Source organism: Giraffa tippelskirchi, chromosome 11 (assembly GCF_054371585.1).
Source record: "Giraffa tippelskirchi isolate mGirTip1 chromosome 11, T2T-mGirTip1v1.2.pri, whole genome shotgun sequence".
NCBI classification, from domain to species: domain Eukaryota; kingdom Metazoa; phylum Chordata; class Mammalia; order Artiodactyla; family Giraffidae; genus Giraffa; species Giraffa tippelskirchi.
In genome coordinates, this window is record NC_137285.1 from 140,879,240 (window position 1) to 140,903,278 (window position 24,039).

The 24,039-nt window shown below is 36.2% G+C and overlaps 1 protein-coding gene across 12 annotated transcripts in view; it reads right to left on the reverse strand.

Annotated features, from left to right (window-relative positions):
* LRRC4C (leucine rich repeat containing 4C) overlaps nucleotides 1-24,039 on the reverse strand; it is a 1,846,189-nt gene that overhangs the window by 450,461 nt on the left and 1,371,689 nt on the right. For 4 of the 12 annotated variants that reach the window (XR_014069612.1, XR_014069606.1, XM_081544968.1 and 1 more), the window contains one exon: nucleotides 21,233-21,392. The exons of the other annotated variants lie outside the window; for them this stretch is intronic. The gene's annotated coding sequence lies outside the window, so the exon portion shown is untranslated. The remainder of the gene's footprint in view (nucleotides 1-21,232; nucleotides 21,393-24,039) is intronic. 12 annotated transcript variants of the gene reach the window in all.

Below are 24,039 nucleotides of genomic sequence, written 5' to 3' on the forward strand. Positions count from 1 at the left end.
GAAACGTAATTATTTTAATGAGTACTAATGCTAAGTGAAATCTGCATGGTGTTCAAGGCTTGCACTCAGTGAACTGAGAGCATATCCAGTTCTCCAAGTGAATAGCAGTGCTGAGAAGTGCCCGCTGTCATTTCACTACCACCTAAGGTTTGGCCCCCAAATTTCCTTCTCCTACCTTGGATACTACCTAAATGGATATTTCCAATACTGAGACCCCAGTGGCAGCTTTAAAAAGAAGAATAAAACTTATAATGTTCTGAAGTCCTGTTGCCTCTGGTTTTCCAACTGAGAATTGTAGCTGAATAACACAGTTGAACTTACACATGCCGTAGGATGTGCAGAGCTATTTAGTAACACGTGGCTGAATTGAACTTTATAGGTAAAGGGAGGGGGTGCAGTCACTCAGATGCTATACAATGCAGTTCAAAACTTGAGATCAAACCCTACCCTACTAGTGGGAGTGTAAGCTGGTGCAGCCACTATGAAAATGCTATGAAGGTTCTTCAAAAAACTGAAAATTGAGCTGTCATTTGATCCAATGATTTTACTCCTGGGCATACATCTGGATAAAAATATGATTTAAAAAGATATACATACCCCTATTTTCACAGCAGAACTATTCACAATAGCCAAGACATGGAAACTACCTAAATGTCCATCGACAGAGGAATGGATAAAGAAGATGCTATATATATGTACATACACACACACACACACACACACATATATATATATAGTCTGACTCATTCCACTATTATATAAATAATGGAATATTATTCCGCCTTAAAAAGAACAACATAATATCACTTGGAGCAACATGGATGGATCTAGAGATTATCATGCTAAGTGAAGTAAGTCAGAAAGAGAAAGACAAATACTATGCTGTCACTCATATGTGGAATCTAAAATATGACGCAGATGAACTTTTATGAAACAGAAACAGATCCACAGATATAGAGAAAAGACTTGGGGGTGCCAAAGAGAAAAGAGGATGGCAGAAGGATGGAGTAAGTTTTGGGGATTAGCAGATGCAAACTATTATATACAGAACAGATAAACAAGAACGTTCTGTTGCATCACATAGGGAACTGTATTCAATATTTTATTATTAAACCACAATGTAAAAATATAAAAATTATATATATGTATAAATAAATCATTTTATTGTGCAGCAGAAATTAATACAACAACATTGTAAATCAATTATATTTCAATCAAAATCAGAAAAAACAAAAACAAAAAACTTGAGTTCCAGTGTTTGGTGGCTACAAATTTCTTCTTTGCATGTCATTCATCAAACATTTATTGAGTATCTACTCTTGGCCAGGTACTTTTCTATTGACTAGAAGACAGAATCAAACAAAACAAAGCAAGATGCCTATTCTCATGGGGCTTTTAATTGAGTGAAATGAGTCAGACAATAAACAAGGTAAATTAGGGAAATAATTTAAATGAGGTAGCCAGAGAGGGATTCATGGAAGAGTAAAGACCTGAAACAATGAAGAGAGAAATACAGAATTTATGGACAAATTGTTGTTCACATGTGTGTATAAGAAAAATGAACCATATTCTGGAAGAAGAATCAATTAACAATTAGTCAACCACGTTTAGGAAATAGAGTTGGGTATTCTCAGCTCAGGGAGAATTGATAAGCTTATCAATTTCTTCCTGTGATAATCACCATTTTGAAACTAGTAGTGTACAAAGCTTCCCAGGTGGCTCAGATGGTCAAGTGTCTGCCTGCAACGTGGGAGACCCTGGTTCAATCCCTGGGTCGGGAAGATCCCCTGGAGAAGGCAATGGCAACCCATTCTAGTACTCTTGCCTGGAAAATTCCATGAACGGAGGAGCCTGGTAGGCTACAGTCCATGGGGTCGCAAAGAGTCGGATAGGACTGAGCGACTTCACTTTCACTTTCCTTTAGTGTATGAAACTGATGACTTCACGGAAACAGCATGTGTGCCTGCCCGGTCATGTCTGACTCTTTGTGCCCTATGGACTGAAGTCCACCAGGCTCCTCTGACCACAGGATTTTTCCAGGCAAGGATACTGGAATGTGTTGCCATTTCCTCCTCCAGTGGATCTTCCAGACTCCGGAATCAAACCTGTGACTCCTGCATCTCTTGCATTGGCAGGCAGATTCTCTACCACTGAGTCACCTGGAAAACTCCATGGAGATAGCAACAACTGGTAAATTAAAAGCCAGGGATTCAGTAACCTAAATATTGAGAGGGAAAAAATGTGGAAATATATGAGGAAGAAGCCATTAAATGCTTTTCAATCTATTGCATCATATAATTGTAGGCTATCATTTCATTAGGTAATACGTAGTTGTTACTGATATTGTAGCAAATTATATCAGAGTATAAACTCTCATTATTGTTGAAATATGTATTATATGACAATGTTAACAGACAAAATTAAAGACAAGCTGTGTATTTGATAATAGAGATGAAATGACCATGTTTTAAACCTAATTATCATCTTCTCCTGTTTCCCCAAGACACCTAGAACTTTAATTGAATGATAATAATGACATGCCTATAAAGCTAATAGGTTGCAGATATCAAGGGACATGATGTGGAAATTATGCAGCTAGAGGTCAACAAGCTTATTCACTCTAAATTAGTTAATATGCATTATTAAATATTATTAATTAGATAATTTAATAATGATACTGAAGTAGACTTTTAATGCTTAACCCTTGATCCCATGCTGCTTCTCCCTTAGAAGCAATCTTTTTCTCTTCTTTGAATTGGAAGCTTACCCAGATTTCACCTCCAATGCCTCCCTTTTCAGAATATTTAGTCTCTGCTATGGATGCAGAGACCAACTCGGATGTAACTAAAGGTTATTTATGCTCCCATACTTTAGAGTCAGCCTCGTAAGGATCTTTCCTAAGAAAAGGAAACAAATGGTCTATGTATTGCAAACACAACCAACAAAAGATTCTTTAATGTCCTGCCAGCCTCCAGACTAATTGACATTCTTATTTGCATAAGTGGTGAAGCAGGAAGTACAGAGAGACAGATGGGTGAATATCAATTGATGTTCATAAACCTGAACAATGCTGTTTGCATTCATCAATCCAGCTCCTCAAACAGCAAGTATATTTACAGTATATCACAATCCAGCAGTGACAAATAGAATACCTTTCGGGCAGAGTATCACTGGCATTGCCCTTGATTTATCGGCCAAGAAAGGACCACCATGGTGTTATTCATATTACATAGCTTGCAGCTGAGAGGAACTTTAAATCTGGAGTGCAAAAGCAAAACAAAAAAAAAAGACCAAAAAAAGGCCTAATGTTCTTTCAGTTGTGGCTGAAGTTGGGGAAAATCTGCTTCAATTAATACTTATTTACAAAGAGATGTCACTCCCAAATTATAAAATGAGTCTGTCAACTACGTTTAACTCAATGAAAACAAGTAGAAATAAACTCTCACTTCTGTTGAGGCTTTTTGTGTGGTCATTCATCTGCCATATAGGGAAGATTAGAAAGATCTCAATACCCATTCTTGGCAGCCTGCCTTCCTCTCCAATCTAGCTTAGCCTCTGAAATCCTATATTCATGTCACAACATGTTAAAACATTAGGTGGTCTGTCTTAGTCAGGGTTTCCCTGGTGGCTCAGTGGTAATGCCTGCCAATGCAAGAAACACAAGAGACACAGGTTCAATACCTGGGTTGGGAAGATCCCCTGGAGCAGGAAATGGCAACCCTAAAGACTATTCTTGCATGGACAATTTCATGGATGGAAGAGCTCAGTGGGCTACAGTCCATGGGATCACAAAGAGACATGACTGAGCACAAGCACTTAGTTCAGGCTAGTATAACAAAAATATCATAGACCAAGTGGCTAAATAACAAAAAAAACTTCTGTTCTGAAGTCTAGGATGTCCAAAATCAAGGTTCTAACCAGTTTGGTATCTGGTGAGGTCTTTCTTCCTAGTTTGCCAGAGGGATATACTCTCACCGTAACCTTATGTATCTGAGAGAGAAATCATCTCATATTTTAAAAAATAAGGGTATGAATTCCATTCATGAGGTCCCCATGCTAATAACCTAATTATCTTCCAAAGACCTCCCCCTTCAAATGTCACCACACTGGGCATTAAGGATTTAATATCAGAACCTTTGGGCATCACAGATATTCATTTCAATGCAAGTTCCCTCTAAAAATCCAAACATCTTACTTGGTTCTAGAACTTGCATGACAAGATCGATGGCTAAATGGCTACAATAGGAATTCAGGAATCAAGAGAGAAAACATAGGATATGGCTTCATGACAAATAGAATCTTGAATTCAAGCAGGGAATTTCCTCTCTCTCCGCTTTCTTTGCTAGTATTTAAAATGAATGGCAAAGTTGAAGGACATAATCTCAAAGATTTCTTCCTGACCCAACATTCCATGATTCTATGTACTACTAAGGTAATTTTAAAACTTTAAGAGACTAGAAAGAACAGTCACATTTATTTGCCATCTGCTATATGTCAGATATTCTCTTCAAAGAGTTTTAAATGAGTTAATTCATTTAGGTTGGTCCTTGCTCAGACCAACTCTCTCCCTAAATATCTCAAGGCTAAGTCCCATTCTGTGTTCCCATCTTTGTTCATATGTCAGTCTGTCTTTCCATATTCCTGATCTGCCACAATCTCATCAAATTTCCATAAGTCTTCTTGTGTTATAACTTACCATTTTATTTACTTGCATATTATTTTTGTTGTTTATTCCCTCTTTCCATCTGCTAGCAAGTAAGCTTCACACATTGTAGGGCTCATTTTTTTTAATTGAGGTATAATTGACATTATTCTAGTTTTAGATGTACAATGTAACAATTTGATATTTGCATATATTGGAAACTGTGCTTAGAAATGTGCCTTACTCAGAGAAGAAGCATATGATGGCTTATGTATCAATTTGACTAGACCATGGTATTCATACACCGAATGTTATGGAGATTGATATTTTAGATGAGATGAGATTGATATTTACATTAGTAAATATAGGTGGGTCTCATCCAATAAGTTGAAGGTCTGAAGGAAAAAAAAAAAAAGACCTTTACTGAGAAAGTGAGAATTCTATCAGCAGACTGCCTTTGACTGAGTTGCAACATCAACTCTTCCCTGGGCTTCCAGCCTGCAGGCCTACCCTGCAGATTTTGGACTTGCCAGCCTCTATGATTGCATGAGTCAATTTCTTAATATAAATCCCCTCTCAAAAGAATGAAAATGCAAGTCACAGACCAGGAGAAAATATTTTGAAAAGACATGTCAGATAAAGAATAATTATACAAAATATACAAAAATTAACTGTACAATTGGATAATAAAGAAACTAATTAAAAAATGAGCCAAAGACCTGGACAGACACCTCACCAAAGAAGAACATATACAGGTGGCAATTAAGCAGATGAAAAGATAGTCTTCATAATATTCCATCAGTTAACGCAGATCGAAACAGCAATGATATATCACTACACACCTACTAGAATGGCCAATTCCCAAATCCTGACAACACTAAATGTTGGCAAAAATGTGGAGCAACAGCAACCCTCATCCTCTGCTGGTGGGGATGCAAAATGTTATAGTAACATTGGAAGATAATTTGGAAGTTTCTTACAAATTGAAATATACTTTTATCCTATGATTCAGCAATCCAAAAGAGCTGAAAACCAAACCTACACAAAAACTTATACACAAATGTTTACAGCAACTTACTCATAATTGCCCAAATTTGGAAGCAACTAAGATATCCTTCAGTAGGTGAATGGATAAATAAACTGAGGCATATTCAGGCATATTCAGTAATTTTCTGAGTAGAAAATTACTCAGAGCTAAAAAGAAATCAGCTATCAAGTCATGAAAAGATTTAGAGGACATTTAAATGCATATTACTAAATGAAAGAAGCCAATCTGAAAGTCTAAATAATGTATGATTCCAACTCTATGACATTCTGGAAAAGCTAAAGTTCTGGAGATGGTGAAATGATTGGTAGTTGCCAGGGGTTGGGGATGGAGGGGTTGAATAGGTGGAGCATAGAGAATTTTTAGGGCAGTGAAAATGCTCTGTTTACTATAATGGTAGACACATATCATAATTTTGTCCAAACCCATAGAATGTACAAAACCAAGAGTGAATTCTAATGAAAACTATGGACTTTGGTTGATAAGGATGAGACTCTGTAGGTTCATCAATTGTAATAATGCATCACTCTAGTGGGAGATGTTGATAATGAGGACGGTAATGCCCACAGGGGGTACAGGGGTATATGGGAACTCTGTATTTTTGCTCGATTTTGCTGTAAAGAGAAAACTCCTCTAAAGAAATAAAGCCAATTACAAATAATGAGTAAGTAATTAAATAAAATATTTTGCTATACATCCTACTGGTTCTTTTTCTCCGGAGAATCCTAGCAGAGAGCACAGCATATATTTGTAGAATGGATGAATGTGTCCCCAAGTAATCTCTTTGAGGACAATGAAATTGAGAAAAATTAAGGGACTTGCTTAAGGACAGAAATAGCCAACAGAGAAATGGGATTTGATCTTAGTTGCTGTCAAAGCCTAAGCTCAGGCTCTCTCCTGATTATCTTCTAATTATCATATATAGCCTGATGGAAATAGAGCCCAAGATAAATAAGGCTCGATGGAATCCTGAACTGTGGAAAAGACATGTTATTAAGGAGCCCTCCAAACATAGGGAACTCTCCCAGAACTTTCTCCTTCATCAGGCCCGTAAGGGCACCAGATGTCTAGTAGACATGAGTGTTTCAGATGCTACTACATATGAGGCCAACTTCCCAGACCTCTCCACAGCTTCCATGGTCAGAAAGAGTAACATTATTACAGAACATCCATCTTGGTAAAAGATGGCTATTTCCTTGTTTTAAACCAACAATCTTAAATAATTATTTATGAAGGTGGGTCCAATTTTAAAATGCCAACAACAGTTTATATAATATGTGCCCTTTATAATTCTAAAAAATGTTCATTTCTTTTTTCACATCTCTAAGCAAAGACTATATGTCTCATCTAAGTCTTGATGTACCAGCCAACAAATCCTGAGACTTAATAATCACTTCAGTCTTGAAGGATAAAAATAAAGAGACATAAAATGTTTTGTCAGATTTTGATGATGAAGATTTTAATACATAAATATGCATATGAAACTGCTTAGAAGCAATGAAAATATATGTATCAACCAATTTTTGGAGAATACATTTGAAAGTCTTTATATTCAAATGCTATTCTATATAATCTCACATCCAGGAGAACTTTTAATATGTCTCTAGATTCTTGAAGTGACATGATATTCAGTTAAAACAGACTCTGACAGTATTTTTTTCTCTGTTATTATTATCATAGAAGTTATATTGTGTATAAAACTGTTAGCAATTGTGCTACTGTCTATCCTGGCAAAGGAGATTCTATGCAAAACCGCTAGGAATAAATTGAGTGATTTATAAATAACATCGTATACGATAGGGATGACCTAAAAACTTCAAATGTAAAGGAACAACAAATTTTAGGAACCTGTCAATTAACCTTTAAATATTTGGAGCTCTGATTTTTATTATCTTTCATGTAGTTGTATTGTTTGGTATAATAAAAACTTCTCTGACTGGCATATGAAAATTTCACTTTTAAATTTGCTATTCAATCAATAATGAGATACTATAATTCTTTGGTGATAACATATTTAAAAAAATACATATATATGTGCAGTAAAACAGGAATCTCCTACCCTACTAGGAAGAGCATAAGTTGATGCAACTTTACTGGAAATAATTTGACATTAGGTATCAAGTCCTAAAATGAGTTCATACTATTTGAACCAATAAGTTTAACTCTAGAAGTATATACTATTTTTTTAAATTAAATATATGGAGAAAATATTTATTTCCTATTAAACTAAAAGAAATAGCTGGGCCCTCTCTAGGCATCCTTTCAACAGGGCTGAACAGAAGCTGCCTCTTTTAGGGGTCTATGAGGCTACCACCCGCCAAAATTTTGCATTTATCACTAGATGCTCAGGAAAGATGATGTCTGAATTTTCAAAAATTCTGTGAGACGGTTGTTTAAATAAAGTCTTTAGTAGGAATACAATTACCTAAATTTCCAATTTAATATTTTATATTAAAATATTTAAAACTCATTGTTTACTAATTGTTTTATCACATTTTACTATTCTCCATGCTCTTGAGGTTCTTCACACCATACCTGCAGAGTGGAAATACTATATAATGGTATGGTGCTGTACCTCTCTTCCCAACACCATGCTCAGTGATATCACACTGGTAGCTTGAAACTGGCCATGAAGGGAGTAGAAATCAGGGAACACTGAAAATCAGACCTTTATTTCTTGTTTGCTTGATTACCTAAACAAGCATTTCTCAACATTTTTTTGTTTTACTGTTATTATCCTGGGCTTCCCAGGTGGCATTAGTGAAAAAGAACCCACCTGCCAATGCAGAAGATGTAAGAGGCACTGGTTTGATTCCCGGGTTGGGAAGATCCCCTGGAGGAGGAAATGGCAACCCACTCCAGTATTCTTGCCTGGAGAATCCCATGGACAGAGGAGCCTGGTGGGCTATAGTCCATGGGGTTGCAAAGAGTCAGATAAGACTGAAATGACTTAGCAGCAGCATCAGTACCCCTGAGTAGTCCTTTTAGATATTTTTCAGCCTAAGTGTTCCTTCCTCATGAAATACTGAAAAGACAGATATATTATCATTTGTATACAGTATTATATCTATGCTTTATACATGAAAAGTAACATTTTTTTGTACATCCCAAGAACCAGTTTTTGCCTCCATGGCGCCATATCACCTCCTTTGAGAATATATAATCTAAACTCTAGAAAGTGATGGAAAAAAATATTAATAATGTAGATTAAACATACATGTCTCATGTCTGCAGATACTGCATTGTGAATAATAGCAAACTGAGAAATATTCTTCCAATATTTGAATATTATCCAACAGAGTTTGCTTACTCCATTTAAAAACTTCTGAAGTTTCAACTTGTCTTTGTTGTTTCACTTTTGACTTGCACATATTGAAAATATCAATCAAAATTCATATTGGAAATACGATATTGGAAACTGACAACAATTCATTTGTCAAATGCAACCACAGGTTGGCTAGAGATGCAAGACTTCTGTAAAAATCAACAAAGGCATTCTGTGAGGATAAACAAGATATATGAATTTATAATAAAGAATACTTTATATTTTATCATTATTTTTAAATTGTCTGTAATACATCCTCTACATCAGTAAGGTTTATAATACACAGATACACACACACACACAGATACACATATCTTTTGTTTCAAGAACTGGCTGTTAAATATTTACCAGCACACCACTTCATATAATCTACATTTAAAATCAAAGTAGCATAAATATCTGCACCAAACTGATGAATCTCCTTCTAGACATTTTTAGAAACAAAAATTTAAGAACATGGTTGCAAAAGTCAACCCTGGGAGGGAGATTAGGAGAAATATTTTAACATCCATTTTGGTCTTTTTCAAGTTTTCTGAAAGGAGTATGAATATTTTTATTTTATACATTTTTTTCCATTTTCTGTCCCTTGCTCAATCACATACAGACATTTAATATAATTTCACAACAGTGTAATTAGGTGACCTACACACCCATATGGAGAATGGAAGGGCCAATCTAGGGAGAGACTGTGGAACAGTGGAGAAGAAGAGGGAAAGAGATGGTCTAATTAAAATAAGCAGAAAAAAGAATAGCAAAGATACAGAACTGAAGGCATGCCAAGGTTGTTTTGGGGGTAGTGATGGTACAGTTCCAGAGGATGGGGGATAAGCACAGAGCCCATCCACTGAAAGAGTCAAAGTTGCAAATAAAAATGAAGAAGAAAGAACACACAAACAAAAACTAGCAAAAAAAAAAAAAAAGTAGAAGAAGAACATACTCCATCTTCATCCATCCCAATTCTGTTAGTTGTCCTCATTCATATCTGGGAAGGCAGCTATCTCCTGTGAGGTGATAGATGAATTGCCAGCTCACCTGTGAGTAAATGCAGGCTTTGTATGGCTGTTTTAAACTTGTTAATCTAATTCCATATGAGTGGTGCTGGAGAAATGTATACTTGGGGTAAAATAACTCTGAAATGTTCTTACTGACATTTTCAGGGATTATATATCCCAATAAAAGCATGATATTATTGCAATTTTTACTCTGGACTCAAAGAATAGCATCAGGAGGAATACATATTCCTTAATTCAGTTCAGTTCAGTTCAGTCGCTCAGTCGTGTCCGACTCTTTGCGACCCCATGAATCGCAGCACGCCAGGCCTCCCTGTCCATCACCCACTCCTGGAGTTTACCCAAACCCATGTCCATAGAGTCAGTGATGCCATCCAACCATCTCATCATCTGTCGTCCCCTTCTCCTCCTGCCCCAAATCCTTCCCAGCATTAAGGTCTTTTCCAATGAGTCAACTCTTCACATGATGTGGCCAACATCAGTCCTTCCAATGAACACTCAGGACTGATCTCCTTTAGGATGGACTGGTTGGATCTCCTTGCAGTCCAAGGGACTCTCAAGAGTCTTCTCCAACACCACAGTTCAAAAGCATCAATTCTTCTGTGCTTGGCTTTCTTCACCGTCCAACTCTCACATCCATACGTGACCACTGGAAAAACCATAGCCTTGACTAGACGGACTTTTGTTGGCAAAGTAATGTCTCTGCTTTTAAATATGCTATCTAGGCTAGTCATAACCTTCCTTCCAAGGAGCAAGCGTCTTTTAATTACATGGCTGCAATCACCATCAGCAGTGATTTTGGAGCCCAAAAAAATAAAGTCTGACACTGTTTCCACTGTTTCCCCATCTATTTCCCATGAAGTGATGGGACCAGATGCCATGATCTTAGTTTTCTGAATGTTGAGCTTTAAGCCAACTTTTTCACTCTCCTCTTTCACTTTCATCAAGAGGCTCTTTAGTTCTTCTTCACTTTCTGCCATAAGGGTGGTGTCATCTGCATATCTGAGGTTATTGATATTTCTCCCGGCAATCTTGATTCCAGCTTGTGTTTCTTCCAGCCCAGCGTTTCTCATGATGTACTCTGCATAGAAGTTAAATAAGCAGGGTGACAATATACAGCCTTGATGTACTCCTTTTCCTATTTGGAACCAGTCTGTTGTTCCATGTCCAGTTCTAACTGTTGCTTCCTGACCTGCACACAGGTTTCTCAAGAGACAGGTCAGATGGTCTGGTATTCCCATCTCTTTCAGAATTTTCCACAGTTTATTGTGATCCACACAGTCAAAGGCTTTGGCATAGTCAATAAAGCAGAAATAGATATTTTTCTGGAACTCTCTTGCTTTTTCGATGATCCAGCGGATATTGGCAATTTGATCTCTGGTTCCTCTGCCTTTTCTAAAACCAGCTTGAACATCTGGAAGTTCACAGTTCACGTATTGCTGAAGCCTGGCTTGGAGAATTTTGAGCACTACTTTACTAGTGTGTGAGATGAGTGCAATTGTGTGGTAGTTTGAGCATTCTTTGGCATTGCCTTTCTTTGGAATTGGAATGAAAACTGACTTTTTCCATTCCTGTGGCCACTGCTGAGTTTTCCAGATTTGCTGGCATATTGAGTGCAGCACTTCCACAGCATCATTTTTCAGGATTTGAAATAGCTCAACTGGAATTCCATCACCTCCACTAGCTTTGTTCTTAGTGATGCTTTCTAAGGCCCACTTGACTTCACATTCCAGGATCTCTGGCTCTAGGTGAGTGATCACACCATCATGATTATCTGGGTTGTGAAGATATTTTTTGTACAGTTCTTCTGTGTATTCTTGCCACCTCTTCTTAATATCTTCTGCTTCTGTTAGGTCCATACCATTTCTGTCCTTTATCAAGCCCATCTTTGCATGAAATGTTCCCTTGGTATCTCTAATTTTCTTAAGAGATCTCTAGTCTTTCCCATTCTGTTGTTTTCCTCTATTTCTTTGCTTTGATCACTGAGGAAGGCTTTCTTATCTCTCCTTGCTATTCTTTGGAACTCTATATTCAGATGGGAATATCTTTCCTTTTCTCCTTTGCTTTTTGCTTCTCTTCTTTTCCTAGCTATTTGTAAGACCTCCTCAGACAGCTATTTTGCTTTTTTGCATTTCTTCCATGGGGATGGTCTTGATCCCTGTCTCCTGTACAATGTCACGAACCTCTGTCCATAGTTCATTCTTTAATTAGCATGAACGTATGATTTATGGGGGCTTCCCAGGTGGCGCTAGTTGTTAAGAATCCGCCTGCCAATACGGGAGACCTAAGAGATGCCGGTATGATCTATCCCTGGCTCAGGAAGATCCCCTGGAGAAGGAAATGGCAACCCCCTCCAGTGTTGTTGCCTGAAGAATCCCCATGGACAGAGGAGACTGTTGGGCTACAGTCCATGGGGTCACAAGCGTTGGACACGACTGAAGCGGCTTAGCTAACTCCCACAGATGTGTGCTTTATGGACCATTCTTACTAGCGCTCTGATGTGGATGTTTCTGAGGAAGAACTAAGGAGTTTTAAGCAGATTTCCTTATAACTTTAAGGTAGCAATGGGGTATCATCCTTTTCTATTGAAAACTGGGAACAGTAATGGGCAAAATTACTTTGGGTCCTGGCAATTAAGTGTAAACTCTCAGGGAAACAATAAAATAATCAGGAATCAATTTTAAAAATCTAGTTCTTAAAATGCCTTTATTTAAATGCTCATGAGCGAGTGCAAGGTACAAACTCTTGGGTGTAAGATAGATTCAAGGTGTATTATACAACAGTTTGTAATGACTGTAAATGGAAAGTAACCTTTAAAAATTGTATAAAAACTAAAATAGAAAAATAAGAAAGTTAGAGTAAAAATAATCCTAAATAAATAATTTTTCCTTTTTACAATTGTATAAGAAAATAGAAGGGTAAAAAATTCTCATTTTGATCCAATCAGAAAATAAGGATAATAAATTCTTCTTTTCTCTAGCCCCCTTCACTAAGTTTCCAAGCTAAAATTTTCATCTGTATACCTGACTTATCATCTAATTATACTATTTCTTAAAAAAACAACAACAAAACTGAGAATTAAAGTTAAAAGAGGCATGTTCCAAGACAGTTAAAAGAGGCACATTCCAAGACTGGCATATTTTAGTCATAGCAAGAAATAATGTTCTTTCGCATAAGTAATATGCCATGTCTTTCTGACTCATATATTCTATAGGGGTCTCTAATCGAAACATTTTATAGAAAACAGATGGCTGTAGCTTTCCTACCAACTTATTTGTTATGATCTGTCTGAAGCCAGAGATATTTCCCTTTGTGAGCCTAAAAAACTAGAGAGAGCATGTAGAAAGAGAAAGAGCTGTAGGAATAAATCCTGAGATATTATCACTCACTGGTCTAAAAAGTCTGGTCCATAGCCTCGAAAGATTATCAGTTGTTTGCCCCCAAAGGACATAAATCAAGTGTGAAAGTGGGTTTTGTACATGTCTCAATAGACTCCACAGTCCAACTGATCCTTCCATTTCTGTGCTGGCTGCTGACTATAAATTGTCAGCTCTCCATGCAGCTAGACTTTGTGGATGAACTACCAAGCACTTCTGGCTCTCTCTGGGGCTGTAACATTCTGCCATAAGGAGCCGGCAGTGTGACCACAGTCAAAGAAAAACGAGGGTAAAATAATTCACACAAAGGAGATAATATTCATATCCACTGTTTGAGGTGATGGCTAATTACAAGAGGCAAAAGATTAAAAAGTCAAAAATGTTGTAAGGATCCCAACAATTGCAGGCACGTTTCACTTTCATGAAACACTTCCATATAATAAAATGATGAAAAGAGCTTCAGGGTCAAACAGATCAAAGTTAGAAGCCTGTTTCTACCACATTTTATTAACTGTACGTATAATCTGAGGCATCACACATTATTAATTTCCCCGAATCTCAGTTTTCTGATCCATAAAATGAGGCAAAACAAAACAAAACAGAAAAACAACAAAGAACAACCATTGCTGATCTGAGTTAACTGACGTGATTTATATAACACCATTAGCACATATTAAGATTGAAATAAAATTGTGGCTATTTTTGTTCCAACATCATAAAAAATTATACACTATTCTTATGTAATTTTTTACAGGAGAACCAATTGCAAGAGTAAGAGAGAGTTTGAGATTCAAACAAAAAAACGATGCAGCAAAGGTCAGTGGAAAGAACACAGACTTTAGGAGCAGATTTGATTATCAGCACAGGTTCCAATGCTTACTTGACTGTGAGCAGATCACTTTGTCTCTTTGAATTCCTCTTGTGCAAACTGCCAAAAAGCACAACCACCTTGAAGTGTTATTGTGAAGAGCTTGCATCTTGTGTGTAAAGCACACAAACATCACATTTGGCACACAGGATTATTATATGCAAAAAAAGTGTCATTGAGTGGAAAATTTATCTTTGGGGCTAGAAAACAAGGCAGTTCCTGACAGTAATAATAATTATACCAGCTTACATTATATTACATTTTATCATTTCAAGAATCATCTATCTCAAGCACTTTTTGAACTAGGAAGGCTAGGAATTATGCCCATTCTCCAGATGAGGAAAAGGAAGCACTCTAACGTTTTTGTAAAACTGTGTGTGCGTGTGAGAGAGAGAGAGAGAGAGAGAGATAAGAGTCACATTAATGAATACTTGTATTTTGATGAAGGGGGAAAATCTTCAACAATGACTGATGTTATTAAAAATGAAGAATGCTGAGAAGTGAAAAATGTTTTCAATCCTATGAGCTTTCACTCTCGCTGCTTTTCCACTTCCACATATTTATGATTGAATCACTATTGTTTGATGAGCCATTTCATCGTAAGTGGCACTATTGAAAAGTCTAATGAGCCAGGAGACCTGGTGAGTTAAATTAGCATTTTTAAAGTTAAAATTTATCCAGATTAGTAATAATTAAGCCCACAAAAAATGCCAGGGCAACACCACCAAGATTAATCCTATCCTGCTATAAAAATAATTCACTCTGTGTACTTGAAATTAGTTGTGAAAAGGTCTGTCTTTGAACACCAACTACAGTAATTGTTTAGAACGGCCATTATTGCTCAGAAATACAAGTTTAAAGATTTGAACTGAATTGAATCCTAGATAAAAAGCACACAACTTATTAGGAGTCAGAATGAAAATGAATGTACTGAATGAATAAAATTTCACATGTGAGACAATAACAAATTCTTAAAACATTTAAACCTTTTAATTTACTGTTTTGGAGACTAGATAATTACACAGTTCCTTTTTAAACTCTGTCCAATCATTGCAGGGGTAAGTGTTTCAATGTGTGCAGTAATTCTGTAAAGCATATTTCCTTCAATTAGACTTTTTATTGTTTTATGGATATATCACCATCGCTGACCACATGGTGCCCTTAAAATATTCAAACTCAGTACTGTTAAAGTCTTTTTTATTTTTCCTCCTAGAAGAAAACTATTTTGAAGGTAGAAAAGAATCAACTTGTTAAGGAAAACTTCTACTATCTCCTTAAGCATCTTTCTCTTTCCTGCTTGTCTATTTTGATTAATTCTGTCATCACTATACCAGCCCGGTCCCCAAACATGCACTTTCTCCCCTTAATTGATTCTAATCGGACCAATCATGTCCAGGCAGACATTTGCTTCCTCTTAGCTTAGATAGACATGGATTTTAAAATGTATTAAGAAAGAAACAAAAATCAATAAATATATAAAGTCATCAAAATTTCCTGTGCTTATGCTTATAATATGGACTTCAGAGTTTGACTGCCTCAACAGAGGAATTGTCTCCTGGGCAACTTTACACCTTCTTATAGCAAAAACAAAGAAGAGTCAGATCCCCACCTGAATCCATTTTATGGACATTCTTCCAAATCCCATACCCTTCCAAATCTAAAATCCCAACCCAAGTATCCTTTAAGTTATATCTGGGGAAAATTTTAGGTGACTAGTTCTGCAAATATCCCCATCTTCTAGTTGACAATCATGGTTTACCTACAGGAGACAATGCTATCCTCAAAGCAATTCTATATTAAATGATGCTGTAGAGTATATGATTATGCAGAGCAAATATCGTATCCCAAGACAAGATTTACACATACATGGCATAAGACACTGCTACTCTTACATCACATTAACCACGGGAAGAGTTCTAAAATCAATTAAATACCCCTTGCTTTCTTAGAGAGCCATTATGCCAAGAATTAATTATTCATTCATTAGTCTAACTAACCAGTGATGTATGTAGGTGTGAGTGTGGGTATGCATTTTATCACAATAAAACTTTCAGTTTCCCAAATTTTTCCTATTCCATTTATATAATATTTGAAGTAGAAATTCAGTAAGAAATTTTACTAATAGAAAGTTAGACTTTACTTGAAAAGAATAAGAGAGAAAATAGGTAGAGGGGTTATTTTGAGAAAAGTAAGAATCTCTGGAGTCAGAGGGCCTCTGTTTGAGTTCTAGTTCCACCATTTATTATGCTCATGATTATATAACATTTATTTTGAAAGCTCAAAGATGATCATCCAGTCCAAATCAATGCTCATCAATCAGATGCTCTCTTTTAGAAATGGTGAGGGAATGAGGATTTTAAAGTTACAGATAACTTGTATTTAGAGAACATAAAAAATATCTAAACTTTTTTTGAGTTTGAAAATAATGCAGCAATGAAAATAAAAGTAACGATATACCCTTGTACAAGCCATGTAATCCTCTGAGTCACAGTTATTTTACCTACTAAGCAAGGAACCACAACATACCACTTAAAGGTGTTAGAAAGAATAAGATGAAGCTAGGAAAACAAAATTATTTTCAAGAAATGAAAGATCAATGAGTATCCATTGTTTTTCCTTTTTTATAATACATTGGTATATTTAGATGATCTTGCCTTCATTAAGAACTATTATCACAAAAGCTAACACTAATTAAACTTGGGAAAGTGAGACAAAGCATCTGTATTTCTTTCACATTTCCCAGATGGCTCAGCACAGCACTAAACACACACCAGATGCATAGAGAGGAAAGTGTTCCTGTCCGGGGGAAAAAGATCTGACTTTGCATTCAAGTCCTGTTACCACTGGCCTTGGTCACCTTTAACAAATTACTTACCCTCTTTGCACATGTGTGAAGTGAAGGGGTAAGACTGAATGAACCTTTCAGCAAGATTCTCTTATTATCTAATATCTCTTTGCTCATTGATAGATTGCCTTCGTTCTTTGCTCTAAGAGTTGATGCTGTTTTTGCTTTTTTAATGTACTGATAGATCCCTAAAGAAGAAAGTCAGATAAGCATACCAACACGCATTGATTACAAAAACATCCATGCATAAACAATTTAAGTATTGAACAAAACTGTGTATGAGTTGCTTGGTGGCAATGAGTGGGGATTTTATTTGTGCAATCTTCAGTGGAGCTGAAATTGACAAATAGTTGTAATCTGTTATCCCATAATAGAACACACAAACCAATTCTTTATAAGCCTGAGAAAGCAGACATATTTACAGCAGACATAGTTCTTAAATGTTGTAATAAAATTATACAATAAACTGAGAGGAAATATCATATAACAGGTAGCCCAGAGAAGGTCCATAGTTGATTCATATGTCTTCTGCCAGTATTAGAGATACAGTGATTTCCAAACAGTAAAAATTTTTATTTGAAATAATACTAATACCAAATTTCAACAATGAAATTTCCAAGCATAAGTATAGCTATTCCATAACAAATGGTAAAACTCCCAATTGGTAAGATTTATCTAATTATCAACTGGAAGCAAATAGATTCCCAAAGTGTTGACAAAATAAAATTCAATAATAAATCTTTTTATATTTGATTTTTTTGAAGGATACTAATATTATTTCCAAATTTAAAATCCCTAATAAATTTAAATTGACTGGAGATAAGAGGAATTTGACGCAAATTTGGTGAGGTAAATGACATTTTTCTAGACCTATTCTATGCAAATCATCATGCTATTTAATTTTACATACTTCATGTTAAATCATTACAAACTATGAAGACAGTAATATTGTCTTTGTAGTATATATGAGGAAATCAATCCCCATAAATATCGAGTGACGTGATGATCATGATCCAGTGAAAGTGAGCTAGCGTAGAAACTCATATTTAACTTGCTCTGGACTAGAGTTGGGGCTTCTTTTATCCATTTTATCTAACTACCTAGAGGTGAACCATTCAGCCCTGGACAAGAGAAAACTGCCTCCAGCTGTGACACCTTCAGATCAGCTGCAGGGTTCACAGTGACCTTATCCTCCCAGGGGCCATTTTTAGGGAATTTCCGTGGTCCAGTGGTTAAGATTAGTGCTTCAAATGCAGGGGGTATGGGTTCAATACGTGGTTGGAGACCTAAGATCCGACAGCCAAAAAAAGGGGGAGGTTTTTTTTTTTTTTTTTTTTTTTTTGCTCCAGGCTTCCCCATCTGTCTGGTTCAGATTTTCTTAGTGTGACATTCCACCTGAACCTTTTCATATTCCTTCTCTTGCACTTTCCTTGGGTGTCAGACTCACTCTGTGGTCTGAATGTTCTTCCCATCTACTGTTTCTTCTCCCTGTTATCATTCATAGGCATTTCCATCAATAAATACTTTGCATATCAAATTGCCTTTTGTTCTTAGATTTTTAGAGGACCCAAACTGACATTTCCGGTACAGGATGGTCTGAGAAGAGAGATAGTAAAATGAGATGTTCATACTCTGATCCCCCGGAGGAGGGCATGGCACTCCAGTATTCTTGCCTGGAAAATTCCATGGGCAGAGGAGCCTGGTGGGCTACAGTTCATGGGGCCACAAAGAGTCAGACATGACTGACCACAAACAACACATTTGTTTATTTATATATATATATAGATATAGATATCCTTCTTCACATTCTTTTCCATTTTGGTTTATAACAGAATATTGAATATCCCTGTGCTTTACAGTAGGACCTTTTTGTTTACCCATTCTAGATTTAATAGTTGCATCTGAAAGCATTTTTAAATGTTGGAATTGAGCTTAGCTGTAGTTTGCATAAAAGCCTCAGATGCATGGAGCACCTCATGCACAGGAACCTAATTTCTTTAAATAAAAAAGAAATCAGAATAGAAGCATAAATTACAATGTGACAGGCAGTGCTGTGTCTATAATTAGCCCAGGTATTAAATATCTTTCTTAGGATAAAAACACACAGATTCTTAAGTCATTTAAGCTAACCATCTGTTTGCTTAGTACTTATTATAGTTCTCTAGATTTTTATAATTATTGATGTTAGTTTTACCTTTAAGAAGACAATATTAATTTTGACTACAAGGTGGAAAATATCTAATTTAAAGAGCATTTATCTAGTGTGTATTATGTGCAACCAATCTTCTAGGAATAATGTGATTAAAATGAGGTTAATTTTGTCCTAATTTTAAAAGATTAAACATTTGTCTCTTAGATGGCAGATATGTTCAAGCTTTAGAATGATGTAAAAAATGGCAAACTTTCCTTGCTGGCTTTGTAAAAACTTGGAAATCTTTTGTTGTTGTTGTTAATGACGTAAGGGAGTTTCTAAATGGATTTGGGGGGAAAGAGAGGCAAAGAAATGGAGAAGAAAAGCAAGACAAGTGAGACAAGCTTACTGGATGTCTATTATATATTAGGCTTTGAACTACGTGTTTTCACAAACGTTATCTCCTTTAATCCTTCCAGCAGCAGTTTGCTATAATTATAATTGCTCCATTTTATAGTTATGGACACTTGGATTTAGCAAGGTTAAGTGATTTGGGCAAAGGCCTGAGAAGTGGCCCAAATGGGATTCAGGTGTTTCAGATATTGAAATCTATTCTTTTTCCATAAACCAAGATAAGCTACAAGACTTCCTATAACGCTCTCCAGTCCCAGGATTCTATAATGATGTTTGACTTACAGTTACTGGTATAGAAAAATGACGTACATCATTTAACAGCAGTAAGAACACTGGGTTAATGGTCTTTCTGCTGAGAATCAGTTAAGACATACAGTTTGTCCTGTGCTCTAGCCCTACCAGGCTACCACTCTGTCGTGTGGTCGTCTCTCCGAAATGTCATTTGAATCAATGAGTCCCAGAGTGTTGATTCCTGTGTGCTTTTATGTGTGCTGGTCCCCTTTCCTTTTATTTTTATTTTCTTGTGAAGTCCTCTTTTACTTTTCAAAGTTCCACTCAAATATGATCTCTTCAAGGAAGACATTTGAAAATCCCTATGCAGAATAATAGAGTCCTTCGTTTTGCTTTATTTCTGTGCAAGGCAACTCCTTAGATGGTTTCCAATGATCCCTAATTCCTGATGTTTGCTGTTGGGTAATCCACTCTCCCTGAAACTGAGCTGGACCCGGTGACTTGCTTCAAATGAATAGACCATAGCCGAAGTGGTAGGAGGTCTTTTCTGAGATTAGCATACAAAAATATTGTGCCTTCCATCTTACTAGTCAACTTTCACTCTTTCTGTCAGACCCCTAACTCTGGGGAAAGCAAACTGCATGTTATGAATGGTTCTATGGAAAGAGCCACATGAAAAGGAACTGATGTCTTCATTGACCCAAGAGGACCTGGGATCCTCAGTTTGATAGGCCATAAGGCACAAACACATGAGTAAGCTTGTAAGTGGTTCTTCCCCAGTTAAGCCTTGATACATGCACAGGTCCAGTCAATAACTTGATATCAGGCTTGTGAGATCCCATGAGCCAGGGGAGACAGCTAATCTATACCTGGATTCCTGAGTCACAGGAATCATAAGATAATAAGTGTTTGCATTTGTGAACCACTACATTTTGGTGTAACTTGCTCCATAAAAATAAATAGCCAATATAATCTTTATTTGAGCACTTCCCATAATTTGACTTGCCTGATCCTCTTAGAGTCACACTTAGGATTTAAAGGATTTGACTCATATGAGCAGACATTCTTTTTGCCACACTTAATACCCAATATCTAGCACACAGCAAGGAGTTCTACCATCCCTACCCTAGAATCACATGCCTAGAATAGAAAATATCTGTCCATGTCTATTGTGAAGTTATAGTAATCTGTGGAGCCAGCCAACTATGAAGAGTTGTTATTGGATAAGGGAAGGAGGAAGTTGGCAGAAAATAATCAAATGATTCTGCTAGAGAGACTATCCACTGAGGCAGATTCTACCTTGGTCTCAGGGATAAGAAATCCCTGAAAATTTCATCTACTTACATGTTTGGGCCTTTATCCATTGTTCAGTCCATAGTAGGTACTCACTAAATAATCACTGAGTGAACCAATAAATGAACAAGTGATGGTATGACACAGCCTGGAGTTAGTCTCAGATGCTGAAATCGACATAAACATGACTGTCTGAAGCCAAGTTTTTCATCTGTAATACAATAGGATTAAGTCAGAAGAAATTTAGTAGCCTATCTAGAAATTTCTGGGAGTCTTTGGTTCCATACATTCTACAGACTTACAAAACTATAGTTACTAAAACAGATTGCAAATTCTTTCCTGAGCTCATTTGTTAAATCTTAAGGACAAAATGACCAAATTTAGAGTGTCCCCTTTAGTATATGTGTATGTGTGATGTGGATGTGGTTTTTTTATTTTTTTGTTATTATGTATATATTTATATATACTGTACATTTTTTCCTAGCCATATCATCTAGTTTTCTTGACAATAAAATGAGAATAACACTATATGTTGTTCTACATAGATACTGGATGACTGCGTGATAAAACAGACATTAAAGTTTCTAGAAGGATGGCTGGTGCAAAGAATGAATACAACAAATCTTCTATTGATGGCTTAATGAAAATGGATGTCTATGTTTTATTCTATATGGGCTAATGGGACTCTAAAAATCAAACATTCATAATATTTTGTGAAACAATCAAAAGTAGAATATAGTTGAATACTAAGTATTCATTAATGTTGTTGAGAAATATTTAAACATAAGAAGCATTTACTGAGTAAAAATAAATCAGATTAGTTACAACTGAGTTGTTCAATATAATAATATTATATACAATGTGTGTATATAAATAATAGACTACATTTATACTTATGTGTGCAAGTGGGCTAAGTCACTTTAGTCATGTCCAACTCTTCGTGACCTTATGGACTGTAGCCCACCAGGCTTTTCTATCTGTGAGATTTTTCAGGCAAGAATAGTGGAGTGCCATGCCCTCCTCCAGGGGATCTTCCCAATCCAGGGACTGAACCTGAGTCTCTTATGTCTCATGCACTGGCAGGCGCTTCTTTATCACTAGTGCCACCTGGAGAGCCCACATTTATACTTATACACATACATAATATATGCATATATAATACGGACATATTGTAAATGTGAATATATGTACATAAATATACACATGTATATATGTATACATACACTATAAATACATATGTTCACACATATTCATACATGTATAATTATACTAGGACAGCATGTACCAAAATAGTACAATGTCTGAAGGTTGTAATTATACGTGAATTATTTTTTCTATGCATTTTGTAGTTCTCAAATTTTGGGGATGAATACATAGCACTACTATACTGGGACAAATCAGTACTTGCAAATTAAGACTAGATGAGACCAGCTTCAGACTGGCAGTGAATTTGAAGTTTTGTGGATGGAAGACGTCACCATGCCCATCTGAAAGCCAGCTTGACATGAAAGACTTTCACCATGCTGGTGGGCGGCCCAAGGACTGCCAGGGAGAGGGATACAGATCCTGTTGCTTATCACTCAGGACACCTAACAACAGGCTGTTTGTCCTTTTAGACCATGTAATGAGGTGTTATGTGTCCCTCTACATTGAAGGATCTTTCTCCCATATCTCTATAACTGTAATGCTACCAAGAGGTAAGGAGCGAAAACCCTTCCCAACAAAGGAAATTCTGAGGAAAATTCAACACTCATTCTGGATACAAAGGAGCCTCTAATTCAATCACAGTGGCTTAGTATGTTGTGTGTTTATTGTCTTCCTTATCTTATCTCTCTGGAATCTGATCCTTTTTCTTTACATTTGAGCCATAAAGACACATTTTTTTTTCTCTTATCTTCTATAATCCCAAATATTTAAAAGTATTCCTTGATACATCAATGGCCATGGTGAATCTTGAATATACCAGCAAAGGGTAGCATGCAATCAAATCTCTGATTTATTAAATAAAAGAACAAAGGAAGTAATAAGTAAATAAGGAATAAATTTAGCATATTTTTAAATAGACAAGAAAGATCTTTGAATATTCTACCATATAATGTTCTATAAAATTTTATTTGATGCCTTTTTTAATGATGGAAAACTATATATATTGTAACTATTATTATAAATTCTGATGTCTAGTATGTAAATTGTCTCTAATGTTCCATATTTTGTACCTAAAAAGCCTCATGAATATCTAAATAGATTAGAATAAAATTGTATTAATGGTAGTAATATAGGATATTTAAATATGACTTCTATAAACAGCATACACAAGATCTGTTCTGGATTTTTAGGACTGAACTTCCTTCCATGGACATAGTCATTAATTTAATGGATATTCTGGGAAAGAAAACCATGTGCAGATTACTATTTTTAACCCTGGAGACCCCTCAGTGAACAGGATAAAACCCACCAACATAGGGTTCACAGTCTGATAAGATAAGACAGGCAGTAATCAAGTCAATAATATTAAATGAGCTAGAGATGGATGCTTTGTAGCAATAAAATAAGGAATCTATATAAAAAGGACTCAACAGTGGCTACTACATTAGCTAGATTGGTTGGAGAGGTCTCTTTGTGAAGATGTGAAGCTGAGACTTGTATGATGTGGAGGAACTAGTGATGCTAAGATGTCAGACAAGGTATCCCAGGCAGACACACCAGCATGTGCAACAATCCTATATAGGAAATGACTTTGGGGTATCTGAACAGTTGAAAGAAGGCTCTTATAGTAGAATTTAATGGAGAGGTAATAAGTTGCAGAGGATGAGGACATGGGAGAATCACAGCGGTCATGGGCAGGACTCTGTTTATAT